This window comes from Paroedura picta, chromosome 1 (genome assembly GCF_049243985.1).
Source record: "Paroedura picta isolate Pp20150507F chromosome 1, Ppicta_v3.0, whole genome shotgun sequence".
NCBI classification, from domain to species: domain Eukaryota; kingdom Metazoa; phylum Chordata; class Lepidosauria; order Squamata; family Gekkonidae; genus Paroedura; species Paroedura picta.
The window spans coordinates 82309460-82334592 of record NC_135369.1 but is presented as its reverse complement, the minus strand read 5'-3'; the positions used below and the strand labels follow the sequence as shown (position 1 = coordinate 82334592).

At 43.5% G+C, this 25133-nt stretch overlaps 1 long non-coding RNA gene across 2 annotated transcripts; it reads left to right on the top strand.

Annotated features, from left to right (window-relative positions):
- The first annotated feature begins 4301 nt into the window (after positions 1–4301).
- LOC143839406 (uncharacterized) lies at positions 4302–19030 on the top strand. 2 transcript variants are annotated; one of them, XR_013231708.1, is made up of 3 exons: positions 4302–4369; positions 16517–16629; positions 17696–19030. It is a non-coding gene; the product is annotated as an uncharacterized LOC143839406 (long non-coding RNA). The 2 variants fall into 2 exon arrangements; XR_013231703.1 differs by lacking the exon at positions 4302–4369 and adding an exon at positions 11825–11842.
- Positions 19031–25133: the final 6103 nt, after the last annotated feature.

Sequence of the window (25133 nt, the reverse complement as noted above, 5' to 3'; positions counted from 1 at the left end):
GGACCACAGATTCAAACCCAGCTTACCAGATGATAAGTCTGCACTCCTAACCACTACGCCAAGTGCTTTAGAGTGATCTCTTTTAATTGTTTTGTACCATGGGGCTGATTTCAATGTCAGGATTAAAGCATGGTGGATCAATGCATCACGTTTATATGCCCACTCATGTACATCATAAGTATTGGCAAATATGCACATCAGATCATCTAGTGTAATATCGTGGGAAAGGATAGAATTAAAACAATCAGTATTTGCTCAGTAGGAGCTTAAAGGTTTGGTGATAAATCCAACATTAATACCACAACATGCAAAAAAACAGGGGGAGAACAATTTAATCTTCCAGGCTATTCCATTGTTGACCTAAGAATGGCAATCCTCAATCCAAGAAGCCTCAAGTTCCTCAGGGCGCAGTGCTCTCCCCCATGCTTTTCAACATCTTTATGCACCCTATGGCCCAGCTGGTGAGGCATTTTGGGCAGGGTTTTCATCAATATGCCGATGACACCCAGCTCTATCTCCTCATGGATAGCCGCATAGACCCCCCCCCCCGGAACCATTTGCCAGATGTTTGGAAGCTGTGGCTGAATGGCTTGAGCAGAATTGTCTGAAAGTCAATCCCTCCAAGAGGGCAGTCCTGTGGCTGGGAAATAGGAGGGCAGGACAGGAAGCGTGCTTACCCATCCTGGCTGGGACGTAACTTACATAGGTATTTAGGTATGTAAGGTATGTAAGGTATTTAGGTATTTTTAGGTAAAAATAGGTATTTTTACTGTATACCTATTGTCTGCCTTGAGTTCTTGCCCCTGACCTTGTAAAACATTGGCAAAATGATCCATTTATGCTATGTTACTAACCTCTTGTTAAGCCTTTTCCCTACTGCTGAATATACACGTGTCTCAGGGGTCCTTACAAGGTCATCCTGGAGGACTCATATCCAGCCTGTGCTGAGGCAGCTGCATTGGTTGCCAGTTAGCTTCTGGATGTGGTTTAAGGTTTTGATTCTTACCTTTAAGGCCATCCATGGCCTGGGCTCTGCATACGTGAGAGACTGCTTGTTTTCTTATGCCGCCCCCCCCCCCCCCCGCTTGCAGAGCTCTCTACTCTGTGGGTCTGAATCTGTTGGTTGTCCCCAGGAGATACAACTGACCTCAAGAAGGGCCAGTCTTGGCCCCAACCTGGTGGAATGAACTCCCAGAAGAGCTGAGGGCCCTGATGGAGGTAGCACAGTTCCATGGGGCCTACAAGACAGAGTTCTTCCACCAGGCATTTAGTTGAGGCCAGGCTAGGAGGATTGGGCCCCTCCCTATATGGGCCCCATAGGCCAGCCATCACGAGAAGGCCCCCGCTGGTAGAGTGGTAGTTGTTATTGCATGGCATGGATGGGTGGGAGAGGGGGAGCTTCATATATTGGTTTTACCATGAGTATGTATTGTATTTTGTATATTATTGCATGTATTCTATAGAGATTTAAAGATGTTTCTGTAAACTGCCATGAGCCAGCTGGGTCTGAGAATGATGGTATATAAATGCAAAGACAGACAGACAGATAAAATTGTGGGGGCAAGCCTTTTCTTGCCCACAGACAGTCTCGTACCTTAGACATATAGGCAATGTTGCTGTTCGTAACATGAACAGAGAATCTGGGATCAGGGCCTGCAACAAACCAAGATGTCAGCTCTGTCACCGTATTCACTCTGACAATACAAACAGTGGACTTAATAATCCTAGCCATGCCTTTCAATGATGTCCTTGTATAAACAGAATACATTACTGCAGTAGAGTATGTTTAGGAACATTTATACACATGTTTAACCAACACCTCCTATGCACCCTTTTTAACCATGTGACCATATAGGCTGTGAACAAGAAATCTTTATGGAGGTTATTCCACAACTTAATATCAGCATACTGCTTCTCTTCTCTCCTCCACCCCATATATGCCTTTCCAGATAGCAAATGTTCCTGAATGTGTCTGATTTCCTGTTGTTTTTTTCTTTAACATGTTGAAGGCTATCCAGCCACTGAAGGCTTTATGTGTTTTAATTAAAATCAATCAATACGTGTAGTTACAATATCCTTATTGCTTAATATAAACTATATCCTTACAGTACACAATCGGATTGAAAATGTAACTTCACAATTGACAGGAGGGCATGTTTGGCTAAGTATGACACGCACACATTTTGGCTGGCTTGACAAGGCCACAGCTATATTGGCATATCAGAGTTTTGGCCTGGCATGAGAAAGGGAGCCTGCATATATGATCAACCAACCATGAAAATCCTGACCACAGCGGCACCCTGGGAGCCACATGGTCCCACCACTGGGAAAATGGGGCTCCTTGCTGCAGGGTCCCATCCAACAGAGGTGTATCCCCCTGGGGTGCCAAAGAGTGGTGCAGACCTCCTCTGGACTTTCCCCAGGGCACTTGGCCCTAGGAGCCCATTTACTGGGCTCATTTTCCCCTGCTGGGTCAGTCCTACTCACAGCCAGCCATCTCCTATGGAGGCCCCAACCATGGGGAGTTCAATGCCCCTGACCAAATTCCCCCCATCTCCCTCACACCTGCTTCTCCACACTCCACACAAGTAAGTCCACACTGCATTTCTTAAGGAGCACAAATAGAAATTATGTTATCCTTACGTGAACAAATATGCCTAAATTTTAGAAGTCATCTCATTACTTCATAATTAAAAAAAAAATTAAAGTCACTTTCATGCAGCTTCATTTATGTAGCATGAACTACTTTACAGAGCTGTCTTTGTAGATCTCACTCCCCTCCCCCGATGATTGCAAGTGCTCATTCTCAAGGGCAGGTTTATATTTCCTCTCATTTGGTCATGCACATTCTTTTCATTTGTATTCAAGTGATATAGTTCCTTAGCATACAATTCAATCACTAAAATAAAAGAATATCTAAATTAGATGAAGATCCCACTAATAACCAAAAGGGAGACTACAAGCAACATATCAAAAGGACATTAGGACTGGGAAGAGCAGCCATGAAGGAATAAGAAAAGATTCTTAAGTGTAAAGTGCTTCGAAATGAGAGCCAGCTTGATATAGTGGCCTCTAATCTGGAGAGCCAGGTTTGATTCCCTGTCCTTCCACAGGCAGTCAGCTGGGTGACTTTGGGCTGTGAGGGCTGTTCTCACAACAGAGCTCCTTCAGCCCCACCTACTTCACAGAGTGTCTGTTGTGGGGAGAGGAATGGAAGGTGATTGTAAGATACTTTGCAACTCCTTCAGGTAGTGAAAAGAGGGATATAAAAACCCACTCCTACTCATCTCTCCTTCTTAAGATATGTTGTTCAAGACCAAGATCAAAATACATATGTGAAAGCTGGATAGTGAAGAAAGAGTCCCCTCCATCAGCTTTTCCTGGTCACTCACAAAGTTAAGCAAGAGGTTCATTTGCTACATTTGTGCATGTCAAGCAGCAGTTAAAAGTCTAAGGAGCCTGCAAAAAAAAAGACAATACAAAAAGGTTGGCAACTTTATTTACTTGAGACAGACGTTCCGTAAATAGACAAAGACAAAAAGACTAAAGCAAACAGAAACTAGAAGGTTCTGCCTCATTTCCACTAAGAGTGAAGTGCCTCAGTGATGTTACCATATCATCTCCCTCTGTTTCATTCTTTCCTTCTCAGCCCTTCACCATCCGAGGATTTATCTGCTTCTCATCTTCAGCTATATTTATTATTTATTTCATTTATACCCCACCTTTCTCCACAGTGGAGAACAAAGCAGCTTACATTATTCTCCTTTTTAATCTGCATAAAACAGCCTTGTGTGGTGTGTAACAGTAAAAGTATATGACTGGTCCAAAATCACCTAATGAGCTGCCACAGCAAGATAGGGATTCAAACCTGCCCAAACCCTACTCTGAAGCTAATCACTGCACCACAATGGCTTTCATAGGCTGGCTACTATTGAAGCAGCTATGCCTAGTTCAGTCATGCAAGCTGAGGGTATCAAATCACTGGTGTTTGCTTCAAAGTCTAGGGTTGCCATCCTCTAGGTGGAACTTTGAAATCTCCTAGAATTACAACTGATCTTTAGATGACACATATCTGACTCCCAGGAGAAAATGGCTGCTCTGGAGGATGGACTCCGTCATTGTACCCAGCAGACGCCTCTCCAGTGTCCAAATTATGTCCTCAACTCCACAACAAAATATCCAGGAATTTCCCAACCTGGAGCTGGCAACCCTAGCAAGGCCTGGCCCAAGGGATTTATTCCTCAAAGGCTATAATAGGCCTGAAAAGAGTACTTACCCTCCTTGCTACCTTTTATTTACAGAGCCAAACCTGGAACACCATGGTTGCCAAGCAGCAGTCACCAAGGGAATCAGTTGCTTAAAGCTACAGGTACTCCTTTTATCATATTGAAGTTTATTTTTTTTGGGGGGGGGGAACGACACATATTTTTCTGCAGACCTGGGTAGACAGCTTTAAGAAGGTAAGTTCTAGCCTCTTCTCCTCAGATGTTTGTGTACAATGTGCTGAGTGTTTGATTAAGCTATTGTTACAGTCCTTTCAATACACTTGTTGCTCTGTTAAACTCAAGCCCCAAAAGTTAATGTGGTATAATGTCTGAGAGAGGTAGTTTTTAATCTAGTGAAACAGGTTTGATTCCCCACTCCTCCACACGAAGTCTGTAGGGTGATCTTGGGCCAGTCACAGTTCTCTCAGAACACTCTCAACCCCACCTGCTTCACAATATGCCTACTGTGGGGAGAAGAAAGGAAGGGGATAAGGTGCTTTGAATCACAGAATCATAGAGTTGGAATGGGCCATACATGCCATCTAGTCCAACCCCCTGCTCAATGCAGGATCAGCCCAAAGCATTCTAAAGCATTCAAAAAAAGTGTGTAACCAACCTTTGCTTGAAGACTGCAAGTGAGGGGGAGCTCACCACGTCCTTAGGCAGCCTATTCCACAGCTGAACTACTCTGACTGTGAAATTTTTTTCCTGATATCTAGCCTATATCATTGTACTTGTAGTTTAAACCCATTACTGTGTGTCCTTTCCTCTGCAGCCAATGGAAACAGCATCATGCCCTCCTCCAAGTGACAACCTTTCAAATACTTAAAGAGGGCTATCATATCTCCTCTCAACCTCCTTTTCTCCAGGCTGAACATTCCCAAATACCTCAACCTATCTTCATAGGGCTTGGTCCCTTGGCCCCAGATCACCCTCGTCTCTCTCCTCTGTACCCTTTCAACTTTATCTCCGTCCTTCTTGAAGTGAGGCCTCCAGAACTGCACACAGTATTCCAGGTGTGGTCTGACCAGTGCCGTATACAATGGGACTATGACATCTTGTGATTTTGATGTGATGCCCCTGTTGATACAGCCCAAAATGGCATTTGCCTTTTTGACCACTGCATCACACTGTCTGCTCATGTTTAGCTTACAATCCACAAATACCCCAAGGTGTCGTTCACACGCAGTGTTACCTAGAAGCGTATCCCCCATCCAGTAGGCATGCTTTTCATTTTTCTGACCAAGATGCAGAACTTTACACTTATCTTTATTAAATTGCATCTTGTTCTCATTTGCCCATTTTTCCATTGTGTTCAGATCTTGTTGAACTCTGTCTCTATCTTCGGGAGTATTTGCCAGTCCTCCCAATTTGGTGTCATCTGCAAACTTGATGAGTAGTCCCTCCACCCCCTCATCTAGATCATTAATAAATATGTTTAAAAGTACCGGGCCGAGCCCTGAGCCCTGAGGTACCCCGCTACTCACCTCCCTCCAGTCTGATGAAACACCATTGACAACAACTCTTTGAGTGTGGTTCTCTAACCAATTCCCTATCCACCTAATTAGCTGAAAATCCAGATTGCAGTCCTTCAATTTATCCATCAGAACATCATGGGGAACCTTATCAAAAGCTTTACTAAAATCCAAGTAAATGGCATCAACCAAATTTCCACGATCCAGCAAACCTGTTACTTGGTCAAAAAAGGAAACCAGACTGGTCTGACAGGACCTGTTAGAGACAAATCCATGCTGACTTCCTTGAATCACTAAATTGTCCTCCAGATGTTTGCAGATCGCTCCCTTTAATATCTGCTCCATTATCTTCCCCACAACAGAGGTCAGACTCACTGATCTGCAGTTTCCTGGGTCATCCTTCCTCCCTTTCTTGAAGATCGGAATAACGTTTGTTCTCTTCCAGTCCTCAGGGACATCTCCAGTCCTTAAAGAGGTCCCGAAGATGATGGACAAGGGTTCTGCAATTTCTCCGGAAAGTTCTTTGAGCACTCTCGGGTGTGTTTCATCTGGCCCAGGGGATTTGAACTCATCCAGTGCTACTAAATGCCTCTCGACAACCTCTCTGTCCATGTCAGCCTGCCACCCAGACACTATCCCTTGGGTACTGCCATTTCTAGATGTGCCTAAACCCTTTGACCTGTGGGGAAAAAACAGATGTAAAATAGGCGCTGAGCCTTTCTGCTTTTCTCTGCACCCTCTGTTAGAGTTTGTCCATCTGCACCCAACAGTGGGCTTATTGCCTCCTTTACTTTACGTTTGCTCCTCACATAACTGAAAAAATCTTTTCTTGTTACAGTGGGCTTCCCTGGCCAATCTTAGCTCACTCTCAGCTTTGGCTTCTCTGATGATTGATCTACAGTGCCTAGTAACCTGTAGGTACTCTTCTTTAGAGCTCTGTCCTTCCCTCCATTTCCTGAATATTTCCCTTTTCTTTCTTAGTTCCTCTTGAAGTTCTCTGTTCATCCTAATAGGCTTCTTAGAACTCCTGCAGTGTTTTTGTCTTTCTGGGATAGTCATTGATTGAGCATGCAATAGCTCTTGTTTGAGTAACGCCCACCCTTTACATGCTCCCTTCCCTTCCAGCATTCTCATCCATGGTATGACACTTATCATGTCTCTGAGTTTATTAAAGTTTGCCCTACGAAAATCCAACATCCGTGTCTGCCTACAAGCTTCCTTGCCCCTCCCCCCCATCTCAAAAGGAATTCCTTAAGGTAGAGAAAAGTATGGAAATTCAGTTTTCTTCCTTGGTGTGTGGTATTTATGGGGCCCAGGATCAACCATCAGTTATCATGTTCTTCAGCCAACTCTTTTCTCATGTACACAGGAAACTGCCTTATGCAGAATTAAATAATCAGTCCATCCAAGTCAGCCTTGTCTCCTCCTCTTCCTCCTCCTTCTCAGACCTGGTTCTTATATGCCACTTTTCTCTACCCGAAGGAGTCTCAAAACATCTTACAATTGCCTTCCCTTTCCTCTCCTCTACCTGCAACAGACACCCTGTGGTGGGTGAGGCAGAGAGAGTCCTGATATTACTGCTCAGTCAGAGCAGTTTTCTCAGTGTTGTGGCGAGCCCAAGATCACCCAGCTGGTGGGGGAATGAGGAATCGAACCTGGCTCATCAGATTAGAAGTCCACGCTCCTAATCACTACACCAACCTGACTCTTAGACTGGCAGCAGCACTCTGGAGTCTTTCACACCACCTGCTGCCATATTCTTTGTCTGGGTGTACCAGGGATTCAACATGGGACCTTCTGCATGCCAAGCAGATGCTCTACCACTGAGCTACAGACCCTCCCCTTCTTGCACTAGGAGAGTCTGGTCTGACAATGGAATTGTTGTGTCTCAGACTGAACCCACACATACATGAAGCTACTTTATTCTGAATCAACCCTTTCATCTATCAAAGCTTAGTCTAACTTGCTTAGTCTAACTTGCAGCTGCTCTCCAAGGTATTAGACAGAGTACTTTGATGTCACCTACAACCCGGGCCTTTTAAACGGAGATGCCAGGGATTGAACCTGGCACCATCTGCAATGCTCTACCACAACCCCTCTAAAGATACGTAGATGTGACATGCATTATTATATATGTTCAATTTTCTAACTGGTTTAATACCCTGAGGTGTGCAAGTAAAAATCTCTAACATAATTTCCTTTGAATGCAGTTTCATACAATTTGATTTATTAAAACTCCACAACAGCTGATTTCGTAATCAAAATTAACAGTAAGCTCTCATTTTTAGGAAACTGGAATATTCTGACAGACAACTTTATGGCTATGAAAAGGCCGCAGGCTATCAAAGCAACATCTTTGAAACCTGTCACTAGCTTAACAATTGCGTAAGCAAGCTCACTTTTCCCCCCCGATAACAAAGGTACCTTTTAATACAACATGAATCATTCTCCTGTATATTAATCCTTTCTGCGTAGTATGAAGTGACAATTTCATAGTCTTGCATTTATTTACACTTCCCAGGAAACAGCAGCTTAATCTGCAAGTGAAAGGTCATTGTTAAAGGGACAGAACTTTTAAAGTATCTGCCTTATAAATGTGTTTCTTTACCACTCAAAACTTGCAAATCAGCATTTGTCGCTTTGCTGCAAGCAGTGCCTGATCCCCCCCGCCCCAAACTCATTGAGCTGGTGTTTGAGACTCCACTACAGATGCACACCATCCACTGCCATCATGAATGCCCACTCCCTCCCCCACAAAATTGTACAGCCGGTTAGCAGCTCTACAAGTTTCTGGTGAGGGGGCAGGGAGTGGGTGTGCATGACAGTGGCAGGTGGTTTCAGTGGCAGAGCTGCAAACACCAGCTCTACACATTTCGGATGGGGGAAAGAGTGGGTGCAGGGCATGATGCCCACTCTGGTTTGGGGGCAAAAGTCTACCACAGAGTTTTGGCAAAAAAACAAAGAGTCATCTATGAAGTTCTGAACATTTCTCTGTGACATCAGCATACTGTGGAGCTCTTGACCACACCCCCAAATGCCCCCCCACCAGTCCACTTCCACTTGGCGAACCTACTAACTTTAATAGCTACTCCTATTTCTGTCTATGTATACCATTAAAACAGAAGTTAACCAGTGTTAAAATTCCTGTCAGACTTAAAAAAAAAAAAAACACCTTTAGTGTCTCTTTGAACTACATTTTCTCTGAAAAGGTGGTTCAAGGAGTACAAGACTATTTCTATCTGAAATCTTTCTTCAGGGCAGACAAGGTCACTAAACACTGCCGCACAATGGAGCTTTATGCCTCTGCTGCTTACCCTGGCAATTGTGATGGCACAGCCAGTTACATAAATGTACAGCAGGTAACTGTGTTGCAAAAATGGAGAGGAATCTGAAAGCAAGTTCTCAAATCTTTTAAAAATCTCTGCTTGCTAATTAGATAGGAAACAAAGCTTTTATCAACTCCAGGTTTACCATCAGGTTTCCTGGCCAGCTATATGAACAGTTTGAATTGCTATTTTATTTAGCACATAAGGAGTTACACACATCACATGAGCTCATACTCTGCTGGGTATGCATTTTGAAAAAGAGATAGCCTGGGCTAAACCCAGAATCTAAGACACCATAGAGAGAAGGAAGGTTGCTATTTTCTCTCAGAGTGACTCAATCCATTCCTTTCCCCCGCTTTTATCTGATATTAAAGGGAATGTGTACTAAAAGGAAAGGAGTGTGTTGGTATTGCTTCCTCCAAAGAAAGACTAAATGAAGGGATAGTCGTTAGTGGTAGTTATGTGACATTTTATAGGGAGTAACTGTAAATAGAGAGTGTCTTTGCAATTGGTAAACATTTCCATTAAATAACAGAAGCGCCCAGTGCCGTAAAGAATGGGCAGTATAAAAATCCAAACAAATCTGTAAACAGCCCGTGGCGCCACGGGCGCAACGGACTGTATAAAGGAGTAAGGGGTAGTGGGGAGGAGTTAGGACGGGACCGGTCCGGGATAAAAACTCGGAGGGGCCAATCAGGAGCCGCGAAGTGGCTCCTGATTGGCCCCTCCGAGTGTCAATCCCGCCCCAAGCAGCCAATGGCTGCTTCACCCGCCCATTGGCTGCTTCACCCGCCCAGGGAATATGGCGGAGCGGCCTCGCAGTGTCTTCGACGCTGCGAGGCTGCTCTGCCGGCCGGCAGAAGGCTCCAGAGAGCCTCGGCTGGGGGGTGGGCCGGGAAGCCTTCTGTCGGCCGGCGGAGCGGCCTCGCAGCGTCTTCGACGCTGCGAGGCCGCTCCGCCAGCTGACAGAAGGCTCCAGAGAGCCTTGGGTGGGGGGGGCGGGAAGCCTTCCCTCGGCCGGCGGAGTGGCCTCGCAGCATCGTAGACGCTGCGAGGACGCTCCACCGGCCGAGGGAAGGCTCCAGAGAGCCTCGGGTGGGGGGGGGTCGGGAAGCCTTCCCTCGGCTGCCGGAGCGGCCTCCCAGCGTCGTAGACGCTGCGAGGCCACTCCGCCGGCCGAGGGAAGGCTCCAGAGAGCCTCGGGTGGGGGGGGGGTCGGGAAGCCTTCCCTCGGCTGCCGGAGCGGCCTCCCAGCGTCGTAGACGCTGCGAGGCCGCTCCGCCGGCCGAGGAAAGGCTCCAGAGAGCCTCGGGTGGGGGGGGGCGGGAACTGACCGCCGACCTGCCTTCGCCGCCGCCGCCGACCTCGCCTCCTGATGGCCGCCATCGCCCCGACGCCCTCCCGGCCCCCTGGACTGGCCAGGCCACTGGCGACGCGCGATGAGGACCACCACCACTCCCAAAAAGCCTCCGAAAGGTCAGTCTCCCACCCAGACAAGGAAAGCCGCAGCCCCACCAACCACACCCCGCTGCCAAGGCTCCCGCGCCCCTCAGTTTCCCCTGCTAGCGCCCATTTTATTTACATATAAAATGGGCTTATTTTCCTAGTAAATAAATAATGCAGTTCTCCAGAAAGTTCTTTGAGCACTTTCTTATTAAATTGGGGGCACTTATTAAATTGGCAGATGATACTAAACGGAGAGGGGTAGCAAACACAATCAAAGACAGAATCAGAATACAAGATGATCTTGATAGGCTCAAGAACTGGGCTAAACTGAATAAAATGAAATTCAATAGGGACAAATATCTTACCATGGCATTGATTTATGCCACTTAACTTTGAACTCAGTCTGCCAATACATCAAGAACCTAAGTTCATGTTATAAGAACCTTGAGTGAGTATATCTAGGAAATTAGCTATGTTGTTTTTGTGTGCTTCAAACCCACACTGTAATTCTATTATTCTTAAAACTTTTAAACCTATTGTTCTTAAACCAAACTGGGAGAGCCAGTTTGGCGTAGTGGTTATATATATATCTTTTACAGAGTTAGTAAAATCTGAACAGGTTTCAAAATTTATCTTTTTAGATTTGTGCTGTCAAAATATTTTGAATTTGTTCAATGTGTTCATTTTGCTGCCATCTTAATAATGAATATGAAGCAATTAGGAGAATATGTGATTTAAATTCTTTCTAGCTCTGGATTTGACAGTTTCCTGTTTCATCCAATACAAGTGTCTGGTATGAAGCTGCTTGTTCATATTCAAATTTTGCAAATAATTGATAGTCACAACTACTGGCTCTTTATAGCAGGGGTAGTCAAACTGCGGCCCTCCAGATGTCCACGGACTACAATTCCGTGGGAATTGTAGTCCATGGACATCTGGAGGGCCGCAGTTTGACTACCCCTGCTTTATAGGAACATTCCACATCTATATTTCTTCTGAGTCCCAGAACTTATGTGATTTTTCTCAATCAAAAACAAATTCATATGTCCATGATTTTAGATGTTAGCAGTGGAGAGATATGTTTCAAATGTAATGTCAAGTGAATGAGGCTTCTTTAAAAAAAAAATTCATGTTCAATATTTTTTATCTGTTCTCAGCTCAGTAAATACCAAGTATCATCAGTTTGTGAGAGTAGCACTGCCTGCACTGCCTGTTAAGCATTCGAGGCCAGGATCCTAATTCTGACAGGTAGATCGATAACTGGTTGACATGGTTCAGCATCCTCTTGGAGAAGAGTGACAAGTGGAGTGCCCCAGGGATCTGTCCTAGGGTCTGTGTTTTTCAACATATTTATAAATTATTTGGATGAGGGATTATAGGGGGCACTTATTAAATTGGCAGATGATACTAAACGGAGAGGGGTAGCAAACACAATCAAAGACAGAATCAGAATACAGGATGATCTTGATAGGCTCAAGAACTGGGCTAAACTGAATAAAATGAAATTCAATAGGGACAAATATCTTACCATGGCATTGATTTATGCCACTTAACTTTGAACTCAGTCTGCCAATACATCAAGAATCTAAGTTCATGTTATAAGAACCTTGAGTGAGTATATCTAGGAAATTAGCTATGTTGTTTTTGTGTGCTTCAAACCCACACTGTAATTCTATTATTCATAAAACTTTTAAACCTATTGTTCTTAAACCAAACTGGGAGAGCCAGTTTGGTGTAGTGGTTCGGTGTGTGGACTTCTAATCTGGCACACTGGATTCGATTCTGCGCTCCCCCACATGCAGCCAGCTGGGTGACCTTGGGCTCACTACAGCACTGATAAAACTGTTCTAACTGAGCAGTGATATCAGGGCATTCTCAGCCTCACCCACCTCACAGGGTATCTGTTGTGGGAAGAGGAAAGGGAAGGCGACTGTAAGCCGCTTTGAGCCTCCTTCGGGTAGAGAAAAGTGGCATATAAGAACCAACTCTTCTTCTTTTCCTATGTTTTCTTTATTATAAAAGTCTATTCAGCTATATTTTATTTAATTAATTAATTATAATTATACTTGTTTTCTGCCCTTTCTCCTGAGACTCAGGGCCAATTACAATAAAATCACATATAAAGATAAAATAAAAGGAACAAATATAAAAGATTACTAAGTTAAATACAATTAAAATCTAAAAGCAAAAATTGAGTCATCAACTGCCTAGTTCTTCAATTTATTGGGAAAGGAGGAGAGAGGAGGTATGGGGGTGATACTAGCCCTAGCTGACATATAAATTGGGGGCTTGTTGCTGTGATTTGACTGGTCCTAACCCAGAGTAATCTCAGTTATCTTAACAAAAGAGTATATTGTTACAGGGTCTTTTTTGCGACAGCAGAACAATACGTACAATCAGAACGAATCAGGGAAACGTTGACAAGTAGTTTGCTATTATGAATGCTGACAGAATCACGCTAAAACACACAGAATAACATGATGCTCTATGATTATGGGACACACAGTTTATGTCTTCATTGAACTTTAGAAAATGTGCAAAACTTTATTCTGCCAAACATTCATGAACTCATTCTGCCAATCATCCCTTCTTTGATGCTGGTTTTATATGATTTTTATAGCAGGAATATATATTTTATGAGTTTTATTGGATTTTATGTGTGGGTGGGCTCTCTCCTTCATATTTGTATATCTCCCTGGCTGGAAAAAAATGGGCTTTGGGATTCTGCTAATGCCTGGTTTGGCATACAGATAATGTAGCTGGCCTGACTAGGAAATATCTAGAAAAAATGTATTTTATTGAGCTAGTCAAAGCATTCTGTGTGCCATTCACTTCACAAATCATCTGGCTATAATGAATATTTCCAGTGTGGCATTGTGTTGGGAGCCTTGACTCAACCCTGCCCTGGTGACCTGAGCTGAGGACAACCAGAAATAGGATTGCCAGTTCTGGGTTGGAAAATACCTGGAAATTTTGGGGGGTGGAGTTGGTTGTGGGCAGGGGTGGGGAAGATCCTGAGTGGAGTAAAATACTATGGAGTCCATCCTCCAAAACAGCCATTTTCTCCAAGAGAACTGATTTCTTTAGTCTAGAGACAAGCTATAATTCCAAGGGATCCCCATGTTTTACCTGGGGACCAGTATTCCTAGCAGAAATGCAGGGAAAGCTGGGAGAGGATGGCATCTGGGACTAGCCAGACCTCTTCAACACAGCTGGGAACCAGGCTGGGAGCCAGGCAGCAGCAGGGAGGGATGCAGTAAGAAGGCAAGGCTTGAGCAGTAAGAGAAGGATAGGACAGGGAGGAAAGGCTTTCCTTTCATTTTATAATCTCCCAAGCGAAGCAGGTAAAAGGGGATCGGGGACAGCTCAGGTGCGAGTGGGTTAGGGAATCCCATAAAAGGAAAAATACCACATCCAGCCACAGTAGAAGCAACAGGCAGATCATCAGCTTGGTGCAGTTATGCATCAGCTGAGAGCCATCTTGGTGTAGTGGTTAGGTGTGTGGACTTCTAATCTAGTGAGCTGGGTTTGATTCTGCGCTCCCCCACATGTAGCCAGCTGGGTGACCTTGGCCTCGCCACAGCATTGATAAAGCTGTTCTGACCGAACAGTAATATCAGGGCTCCCTCAGCCTCACCCACCTCACAGGGTGTCTGTTGTAGGGGGAGGAATGGGAAGGCAAATGTAAGCTGCTCTGAGACTCCTTCAGGTAGAGAAAAGCAGCAGCAACAGCAGCAGCCGCAGCAGCAGCAGCAGCCTTCTTCCTTCTTCTTCCTCCTCCTCCTCCTCCTCCTCCTCCTCCTTCTTCTTCTTCTTCTTATTATTATTATTCTCAAGTATTCCCCATGCTTCTTTCAGAAACCAACATAATAGTCTTCCTATGAATCACAAAGCTTTTAGTAGTGTTCAGACCATCACTAAATGTTTGGGATATAAAATAAGTCAGAGGAATGTTGGCCTGATTGAACACAGCACCTTAAACCTTTTGGCTGCCATGTCCAGTATACTTAACTAGAATTGACTTGATGAAAACTTTCCTGTAGAATCGCTGAGGGTCGGACACGACTTAATTGATATCATCATCTCAAGTTAAGGACAATGTGGATGTGTCAAAAGCAGCGGTCCGCAAGCTTTTGCCCGCTGCGGACCGCAGTGGCGTAGTGGGAGGAGAGGGCGGCCCGGGGGCCTGCGCACGCGCAGCAGCCCCGGCGCAAACTCGCATGCGCGGACTGCCGCGTATGTGCATTTGCGCCTGGCAGGGGCGCAAACGCGTGTGCACAGCAGTCCGCGCACGCGCGTTTGCGCTGCCATGCCAGCGGCCGCGGCTCCCCCTCCCAGCCCCTCCGGGCCGCCAGCAAATCGGCCGCTAAAGCTTAAGCGGCCAATTAGCTTGCGGCTCGGCAAGCTTCTCTTCCCTCCCCTCCCGAAATAAGAAGCTTGCCGGGCTGCAAGCTAATCGGCCGCTTTGGCGGCCAATTTGCTCGCGGCCTGGCAAGCTTCTCGCTTCAGGGGGGGAGGGAAGAAGGAGCCGCAGCCCGGCACCAAGGCCTTTGCGGCCCGGGACCGGGCCGCAGGTTGGGGACCACTGGTCAAAATTACTGTCTTGTATTTGCATTTTTTGTCAAAAGAAAATTCAACAAATGTCTTTATAACACAATGATTTGGAGCAACTTCGCATAAGATATTCTGTGGGGGGGGTCAGAACTGGAATTCATATATTGCATGGTAGTGGGTATGTCTAAGCACAAAAACGTGAAGTCTGAGATGTTTGTTTACTGTTCCTTCTGTAATATCTATAATGTGATGCATCAGGACTAGTTTATACTAATTAAAGAACATATTAAACAAATCACTATAAGATCTCCATTTTTTTACATGTCTGGTACTACATTGCATAAAATTTTCAATGAAATTAGCTAAAAGGATGTGGTGATAGTGGTTGTAAGTGTTTATCATTCTGGTGGGCTTGAATCATGTGGGCACAGAATTTCACTAACTGGAATGAAACTTGAGGCTTTTCTTCCTTGAGTAATTCTTTGGACCCATCTGCTTCTGTTTGGTATGGCTTCCTGTCCAGAAATGGCTGGATAAAACTTACTGAGGGCTGTGGAAGGCGAAGGACAGTAGAAGACGATGTGTCCCATTGTTTCCACCTCCCTTAATGGGCAGCTGCACAATCTCTCTGAGGCTGGAGTTCTTTTATATTTTCCCTCCAGAAATGCTGTTGGCATGGCCGAGCACCTTGCTAGTGCAAACGTTCTTCTGTGCTTATTAATGTCAATTGATGAGAGATAGGCAGTTGGTTTTAATGTCTTTTTTATATCCATGAAGGGCTTTGGTCATTTTTCCTTGTTCAGTTTACACAGTCCCTGTGATTAGAACTTGGGACAAGGATTTTGTTGTGACCTTATAGCTACTATCTGAGGCCATGTACAGAAAATACAAACGGTTCATTCCATTTACTGGTTTACCTTCGATCAGTCACGGTTCTATTAAAACTGTCCTCACAGAGCAGTTCTGTCAGAGATCCCTCAGTCCCACCTACCTCCCAGGATGTCTGATATGGGGGAGGAAGTGATGGGAAATGTAAACTGTTTTGAGATTCCTTCAGGTAATGAAAAGCAGGGTATAAAAATTCTTCTTTTAGGCAGAATAAATTAGCTGTTTTTCTAATGTGTCTATTATTATTTTTAATGAACTAGCATGAGAACTTATCTTTAAATTCTAAGTGTAAACAAACACTATGCAATCACATTCTTTACCATGTTGTCACAAAACCTTGCCTGGCCTTTGCACTGGTTTAGCATGTACTAATTGGAACTGAAAAATAATTAGTGAGAGAACCACTTGATGATAGTGTTAGGTATGGTCTTTTGAGGCTAGGTTTTTTTTTTAATCCATCATTTGGCCTTAATCTAGGCTCTCTGTGTAATCTTGAACAAGTCACTGTAGTTTTTTCTAAGCTATATTTATTTCATTAAAACCCTGTCTTTCTTCCCAACAGGGCTACAAAGTGGGAAAGAATGCCTGGTCTCTTGCTCAGGGCCCATAAAAACCTTTAACTGGCCCTGGATGACTGCTATGTATAAGGACAACAATATAGTTATTTCCCTTTTGGTAAGTGCCAGAATGTTGTACCTCATGCATGCTGGCCAATGGCCCATTATGCACATCCGCCGTAACGGCGATTTCGGGTCACATGGAAAACGCGGAGGGGGAAGACGCGAAGCATACCGGTTATGCACGGGACGGGGTGTGACGGTGGCAAAACCCAGAGTAACCGATTATGCACGTGGCGATCCCGGCGCCGCTTCTGGTTGCGCCCTGGTCACCCGGAAGCTGCGCTTTCTTCTGAGTTTCGCTAACGCGGCTTTTTCAGCAGCATGCACCGAAGCTGCGGCCGGTTGCAGCCGGCACCGTGCGTTATCGGTGATTTTAGTCACCGCCATTCCACCCCAAATGTGCGTTATTCCCCCTGTGCATAATGGGTCAATGGCCAACAAATGGGAGGGTCAGGAGAAAAGAAGGCTATTGATACTGTACCAGCTGCATCCCAGGATATCATACCATTAGTTTTCTCAGCCTTATTTTAGTAGAGCTACAAGAACTGCAAGATCTTAGGACACAGAATATGAGATCAACCTTCTTCATCCAGAAGATGTTCCTGACAGTCAGAGTGGCTTCTCAGTGGAACAGGCTTCCTTGGGAGTTGGTGGGTTCTCCATCATTGGAAATTTTTAAACATAAGCCAGTTAGCCATCTGACAGAGAGACTGATTCTGTGAAGGTTCAAGGGGGTGGCAGGTTACAGTGGATGAGCGATAAGTTTGTGAGTGTCCTGCATAGTGCAGGGGGTTGGACTAGATGACCAGGAGGTCCCTTCCAACTCTATTATAATTCTATGAAAAAGAATGCATGAAGCTCTGCCAGCTAATGGAGGCCCTTTGCAGCTTAATGGGATTTTAAAATGACTGAGCCAGAAGTGGTGCACCACTGGAGGTGAGAGGGCAGGATACGAGCCAGCTCTTTAAAAACTCACAAGGAGACTGCAAGACTGCTTCAAAGAAACACAGAACCCTGCTTCAAGGAGCTCCTGAGGAAGGGCAGCAGGGCTGAAAAATTACTTTAAATTATTGTAATCGTTATAATTCTTACTTAGTCATTAATTTTTTTTCACTCTCTAGGTCCTTACTTGTTTTCAGTGGCATCTTGATGCAGACCAATCTGATTGGTTATACGGTATCATGCTCTCATCTCATCCATTATGTGATCCTGTTGCATGGGATCTGCCATAGAATTAATCCAGGAAGAAAGATGACAACTCAAGCAAGCAGAAAGGATACCAAAGCAGAAAGCACATTTTTTTTAGAAATGTATATATTAGCCTCTAGGAATTCAAATCAGAATTTAAAGTTGCATTTAAAAAATAATTCATCCTATGTGGGCAGTGTGCAGAAGAACAGATGATGTAGCTTTAATTCACTAGAATGGCACAAACAAGTATGCTGCTGAGATGGTAGAACCTAATCCTCAGAGAAACTGCAGGCTCACTGCATTAGCACATATCACAGAATGCTGCAAACAACTGTAGAGTATCCTGATTTGTTTTGCATCCCAAATTTGACATCAAGTCAATGTGATTGACGTGTTTGTTAAATTTGATGGAATCTATTGTTGTGTGAATGTTTTTGTTGATATTAATGCCTCATATGATATACTATTTAAGGGATGATTCAACTTAAAAAAAAAACAACCCTTTTTATAATTGGGATTCCAGAACAGCTCCCAGTTTAGTTCACAGCCTGTTCACCACTTACGAACAAGGAGCTGTCTGGGTGCTGAAATCTATTGGAGCCATTTCACATCAACAGGCTAGTTGCAGGAGGGGATCTGAAGTTGACTCCCATCATATTTGCTTCTTTATTTCATTTATATTTCACAATTCTTCCAATGGAGCCCCAACATGTACTACATCATTCTCTTTTCTTTTTTGTCTTCACAGCAACAGGTTAGGCTGAGAGTTTGTGACTTATCTGAGGACTAACCCAAGGACACTCTGCTTCCATGGCAGAATAGGGAATCAAACCTGGTTCTCCCAGATCCCAATCTGACACTGTAAACACTACATCACATTGTCTCAACTGTGAATTAGCTTGTATGACCTTGTGATTGGGTGGCATCTTTCCCACATGAGTGGTTGTTTTCATTGGCTTTTGAGGCTTTCGAAACATTTTTTCATTAATCTACCTGATTTTCAGCTTTGGAAGTCAGCGGGTATTGTGGTTGTTGGGTCATTATGGGCAGTAAAGACTGGAGGGAGCAGTTTGTTTTGCTGAAGTGGTTCAATGTACAGTGGATAGAAAATTCCCCTATGACTCATGGAACAGTTTTCAAAATTGTGGTTGTTGTCAGCCTGTGCCTCAATCACAACACAACCAGAAAGAGGAAACCAATCACAGGGAACAAGCAGGAGACAATAACAATTTGGCTTCTTGAAAATAAAAAGTGAATTGTGTACAATGGGGTGGGGATTTACCTCTATAATTGCTTTTCGATCCCTATTGCTTTAATCTGTACTCTTCTAAAATAAACTGCTGAGTTTTTTAGCCAAAACTGAGTTTGCCTCTTTGGGGGAGATTTGCCACAGAACATGACCCCATGGCACAACATAAGTGGACTGACCTCCATGTAAATGTTGTTGTTCTTATTATGGCCTGATTTAACATTATGATGCTTTCATTCATGGCAAGGGGACCATCAGAACATGAGCCTATGGGAGAGGCCACTGATTGGCAGCATTCCATGGAATAGCACAGACTTTTCAGATATGGAGGAAAAATGTAACCATGCTATTTCTGAAAAGAAGGGACTTGAGAAAGAATGGGGGGAACATAAAAAACTGGGACAACAAGGGATTGCTAATTAAGCTGTGTGGAAATGGGGGAGGGAAACTAACACAAGGAAATGAAACTGGATCATTAAGGCTTTGATCTCTAATTTTACTCTGTCTCAGCCTTTCACAAACACAGCCATTAGACACCCACTTCCAGCTGAGCTCAGAATTTCTAATGGAGTTTCTAATCCATTGCCCTCCAAATTCTTTGTTCAGGAGAAGGCTGAGACAGAGAACCTCTAATTCTGCTTTCCAGACATTTCATACAATCCCTGTCTACACAAGTGGGGTAAGCAGATGATAAGTGACATCCACCAGTGTGAGCCTGTGGAACTTCTGTGTGTGGGTGGGGATGGGGGTGTGGTTTGGAGCAGAGAGTTAAACAGGGAAGTCTATCAGTATCTCAGAGCCTAAGGTTGTGATAGAGAAATGGGTAAACTACATGGAAGAAGATTAGTTTGGTGGTTAGGCTTGGCCTACTGAAGGACAAGAACTGTGATAGCTACGGTATATGTTCAGGTTTATAACACTCAGGAGCTGATAGATAGGCATGAATCGAGCAGGTATCCTGTGTCACCTTAGGAAAACAGTAGGTTAGGGGAGTGTGAGGGGATTGATGTAAATATCCCAATAGACAACCCTATTTCAATAGGCTGCGATTACTGGGATTCTTCTCCCCCCCCCCCCTCCACTGTGAGCTGTTGCAAAATTCATGCCATCTTTACTTCATTAACATAATAAACTTAAAATCTAAAACCATAAGAATACTTTCACAAGTATTTCACAAGAATACTTTCACAAGACTTGTGTGAAATAATAAGAATAAAAGAATTACTGAAGAGAGAACACTCTATATAGTACAATTTGGATATTTTATTGCCATATCGGTTTCCCAGTGTGTCTGTATTTTTCTATATTTGTTTCTTCACTGGGACCCACCCCTCCCAGTTCATTATTTTTGCTTGACCAGGACTAGGGCTGCTCCCTGTGATCTGGTTAGAGCTAGATTTACCAGGACGCTGAAACATAGGGCCTCAAAATCTAGGGAGCCTCATGTCAAGGTGTATAATATTTTTGACACTGTCAGAGGCCTTCCTTACACATGTTGCCATAACACACTGCTCTAAACAACCCTTCAATGATTTATTCCATCCACTGGCCACTCTTTAAATTTGGTGGACTGTTTGGTTGTTGAATGCTTCCTTGATGCGGTGAACTGTTTTGGTATTATCAATGAAATGTATACGTTCTTTTCATCCTCCACAAAGAAATGGGCAATTCTAAAATCATTTTTGCAACCAAAGTTAAATGTGCCTAGATATTTGTCAAACACTAGGTGAGTGGAACATTGAAGAGCCACAGAAAACTATTTTGGAAAGTTACAGTGCAATTATGCTTTGGATGAACTCTCTTCAAGATCCTTTATTCCTGTACTGATGCACTTCAAGCCAATTTAAGAAGAGCTACTGCATACAAATGTTTTCCATATCCCTAAGATGATTACCTGAAAATTACTGATGAACTTTTGCACTATCACTGGTATGTGAGACAGAGCCATAAGCCTACAGAAGTGTACTCATACAGACTTTTATCAAATTATATACAAGAAAAAAATTCAGATGGCCTTTCCTAATGTGGAAGCAATCTTGTGGCTATTGCTTAATGGTTACTAACTGTTTGCGAGAGAAGTCTTTTTAATATACAAAAGAAACATTAATTAAGGGCTCCAATGTTTCAAAGGAGGTTGTTCATACTTAGCATTTTGTACATTGAAAGTGACAAACTTAGACATACGAATTTTGATGAACTTTTAGAAGATTTTGCTATGAGAAAGGCTAAAAAATCCCTTTTTCATTTTAGTGTATTTGATTATTGTAGTTTATTACTTAATGTGTATTTTAAAATTGACTGTTTAATGACAACATAAAGTTGGATTTATGTCACACTGTAACTGCCAGGTTGTCATGATCATCTTGCTAAAACTTTCCAGGTGATAAATTTGTAAGCTCAAGGTTTGTTTGTTTAAAGAAAATAGCAGTAAATGTACAATTTCACTTTCCTAAAAATTCCTGCTTATTCCACAAAATGTCCACATAGTTTGGTTATTACAAAATTTTAATTTTAACATTTATGCTCTCCCCCTCCCAGTTACTACAGTGTTTAACTACAAAATATAGTGTATTTTAGAGGAGGAATTGTGAATGGTGGAATTTCAATTCAACAATTTACAATATTAACACTACAGTTCTAATGCACCTTTAATTTACTGCATAGCTATGACTGGCTCTCACATGGTAGCCTGCATTCTACAATATATTTGTAAAGCATTTCTAACTCCCCTGTTAGCACTGAGAGGAATGTCATGTCTAAATGCCTCTAGAGTAAATTGTCAGGGTGATCTTCCCATGCAAATATATGAGAAATATTTTCTTGTCTCTTTCAATGGGCTTCAATTCCAAACGTTCTTCTATTATTTTTTACTATGCCATGACCTTCTAGAGTGATGGAGTGAATCACATTAAAGCAGCAGTGTGAGTACATGTAAATCTAGTTAATATAAATTAATAAGGCCAGATTTGGAAGCTAAATATATAGGTAAACAGATGAGGCTGTAGCACTATAGCCATCATGGAGCTCCCCCAGATCCCCATCCTGGTAGGATCTGGACAACTCAGGAATGTACCTCTTTGGTGGATATTTCTTCTTGTTGGGTGATGGGGAGAGGGACAAGCAAAATGAATACTGAGCCAGTCAGGCAAGATGGTCAAGGGTAAACTTTAACAAATTACACAGCTTCTCCTCTTTCAAGCAGGATTTAAACCATCTTTTTATGTTATTGCTTTTTAACAGAAATAATGAATGAGGGAAGGGGAAGCAGTGTAAGAATATGTACACACAGAATGTTTTAGATTTATTTTTGAATATTTAAGAAAAAAATTACAATTGTTAAATGGGTATCATTAATTAACAAAGTATAGTCTGAATGGAATGATGAGTGAATCTCAGTAATAGTATAAATGTCATATTCCACCCGTAAGGATTATGAGATATATTGTTGTTGTCAGCCATTCAGTCATGCCTGATTCTTGGCGATCCCACAGCTGCTGCCATGATCCCCAATCCTGCACTGCTTCCCTCAGCCATGCAGTGGTCTAGCCAGTGTCCACCTCAATCATATCCTTTGTCAGTCTGGTTTCCTTTTTTTCCACTGACCAATTCTAGCATCATTGCTTTCTCCATTGAGTTGAATTGCATGACATGGCCAAAGTAAGTGATCCAGAGTATTGTGATTTATGTGCTGTAATATTTCCTTGTTTGTGACTTTTGCTGTCCATGGAACCTGCCAAAAGCCTTCTCCAGCACCAGAGTTCAAACAAATCAATTGTTCTCTTGTCCAGGTTTTTCATCGTCCAACATTCACAGCCATAACTGGCTATTGGAAATATGAAAGATCTAACTAATCTATATTTGGTAGCCAGGCTTACATTCTTGGTTTTCCATATTCAGTTCAAGATATACAGTTATACAATTTCCTCCACTTCTGCTCAGTATAGCTTCATGCAAAAGCTAGTCAATGCCATGTTGAGCCAATCATTCTACTCATGGGTGAGAGAAATGATGCTTATTAAATTATTTTCTTACCGCTTAAATTATTTTCTTACCAAAAAAACTGCAACAAAAATTACAGAACACTGAACTATGAATTCTGTGACACCTTAGGTAACAATTGGCATAATAACCTTAATGAATAGTGTGAAATGGAATTAAATGTATACATGTGAGTTGGAGTCAGGGAAACCAGTGGGACCTCAGATTCCCCAGTTTTATAGCTCATATAGTTACAGAAATCAGTTCCTCTGGAGAAAAATGCTGCTTTGAAAGGTGTACTCCATAGCATTATACTCCATTGGGATTCCTCCCTTCCCCAAATTCTGCGTACTCCCAGCTACACCCCCAAGTTCTCCAGGTATTTCCCCAACCTGGAGCTAGAGGAGAACTTCACCCTAGCTTCTTCCCCCTAAGAAGTTACTCCACTACACTGTTATCATCACTGACGTGGCTAGTTATTGTACTCCCTCGCCCCCCTGACTAGCTTTGCTTTCTATCCTTCCACTCTTACATAGTAGCTCATGGTGGGTCACAGTCATTCTAAAAATCCCATAAAACATCAAAACAACCCCATTAAAACCTCATTGTCCCCCCTTCTTCAATGGTGACAAAATCCCCTGCTCACAGACTTATTAAACTACCTCAGGAGGGCTGCTCAACAGCCTGATGTTCCAGATAGTGCATGGTAACTAAGGAGGGGCCCAGTTCTTATACAGCCTGTCCTCAGCCAAAGACCTGGAGGAAGAGACATGGCTTTACAGGCCCTATAGAACTTTGATAGTTCTGTCAGGGCCCACTCCACCAGGTTGGGGCCAGAATCTCAAACAGATTTACACATGCCAAGCATAAAGCCCGGAGAGGGGCATAAGGAGATTGGTGGTCCCAAAGATGTAGATGGCCTTAAAGGTTAATACCAAAACCTTGAACCTGATCTGAGCTGCAACCGGCATCCAATGAAGCTGCCTCAGCATTGGCTAGATATGGGCTCACTAAGATGATCCAGTGAGGACCCTAGTAGCTGCATTTTGTACCAGCTGCAATTTCTGGGTCATGGACAAGGATAGGCCTGCAAGGAACAAGTTACAGAAGTTCAAGCTTTGGCTTTCAGAGGATTTTCACAATCCGAGGACAAGTAGGACTCTAGTGGTAGCTGTCGATTAAGAGATAGAGCTGGGTGTCATTTCGATATTAGTGACAACCCAGACCATAACTCTGGACCAGCGGGGCCAGAGGGTGCATAAAGATGTTAAAAAGCATAGGGGAGAGAACTGCCCATTGCAGAACTCCAGAAGAGAATTGATAGGGACATAACTCTTCCCCCACTGTCACCCTCTCTGTCCAGTTCTGGAGAAGAAGAAGAAGAGTTGGTTCTTATATGCTGCTTTTCTCTACCCGAAGGAGTCTCAAAGCAGCTTACAGTTGCCTCCCCTTTCCTCTCCCCACAACAGACACCCTGTGAGGTGGGTGAGGCTGAGGGAGCCCTGATATCACTGCTTGGTCAGAGCAGTTTTATCAATGCCGCGGCCAGCTGGCTGCATGTAGGTCACCCAGCTGGCTGCATGTAGGGAAGTGCAGAATTGAACCTGGCACGCCAGATTAGAAGTCCGCACTCCTAGTCACTACACCAAACTGGAGCAAGGAGTACAGTGACTGTAAGGCTGTCCCCTGAATCCTGACCCCAGCAAGGCAGCAGGTCTAACAACTCAAGGTTCACCACATCAAATGCAGCCAACAGATTTAATATCATGAGGATGGCTAAGCTACCCTATTCAGCTGGTGATGGAGATTATTCGTCAAGGCTACCAGCACTGTATCTACTCCATGGTCAGAATGGAAGCCCAACTGGTATGGGTTCATTGAAGTTGACGATGTTCAAACATATCAGATAGAGCTACAGTGGCTCCTGGCCCCTGACTTCACCAGTCTTTCCTAATTTACATGTTATGGGCTATAAGATTATATATTCTTGTCTTCAAGAGACAGAGGAAGAGCAAAAGAAACAGTGACAAAAGACACAGTAATATTCAAGGATTTGCAGTTCAATCCTAAACAGAATTATACCCTTCTGAGCCCATTGATTTAGAATGCTGTAACTTTGCTTAAAATTGCATAATTGTAAC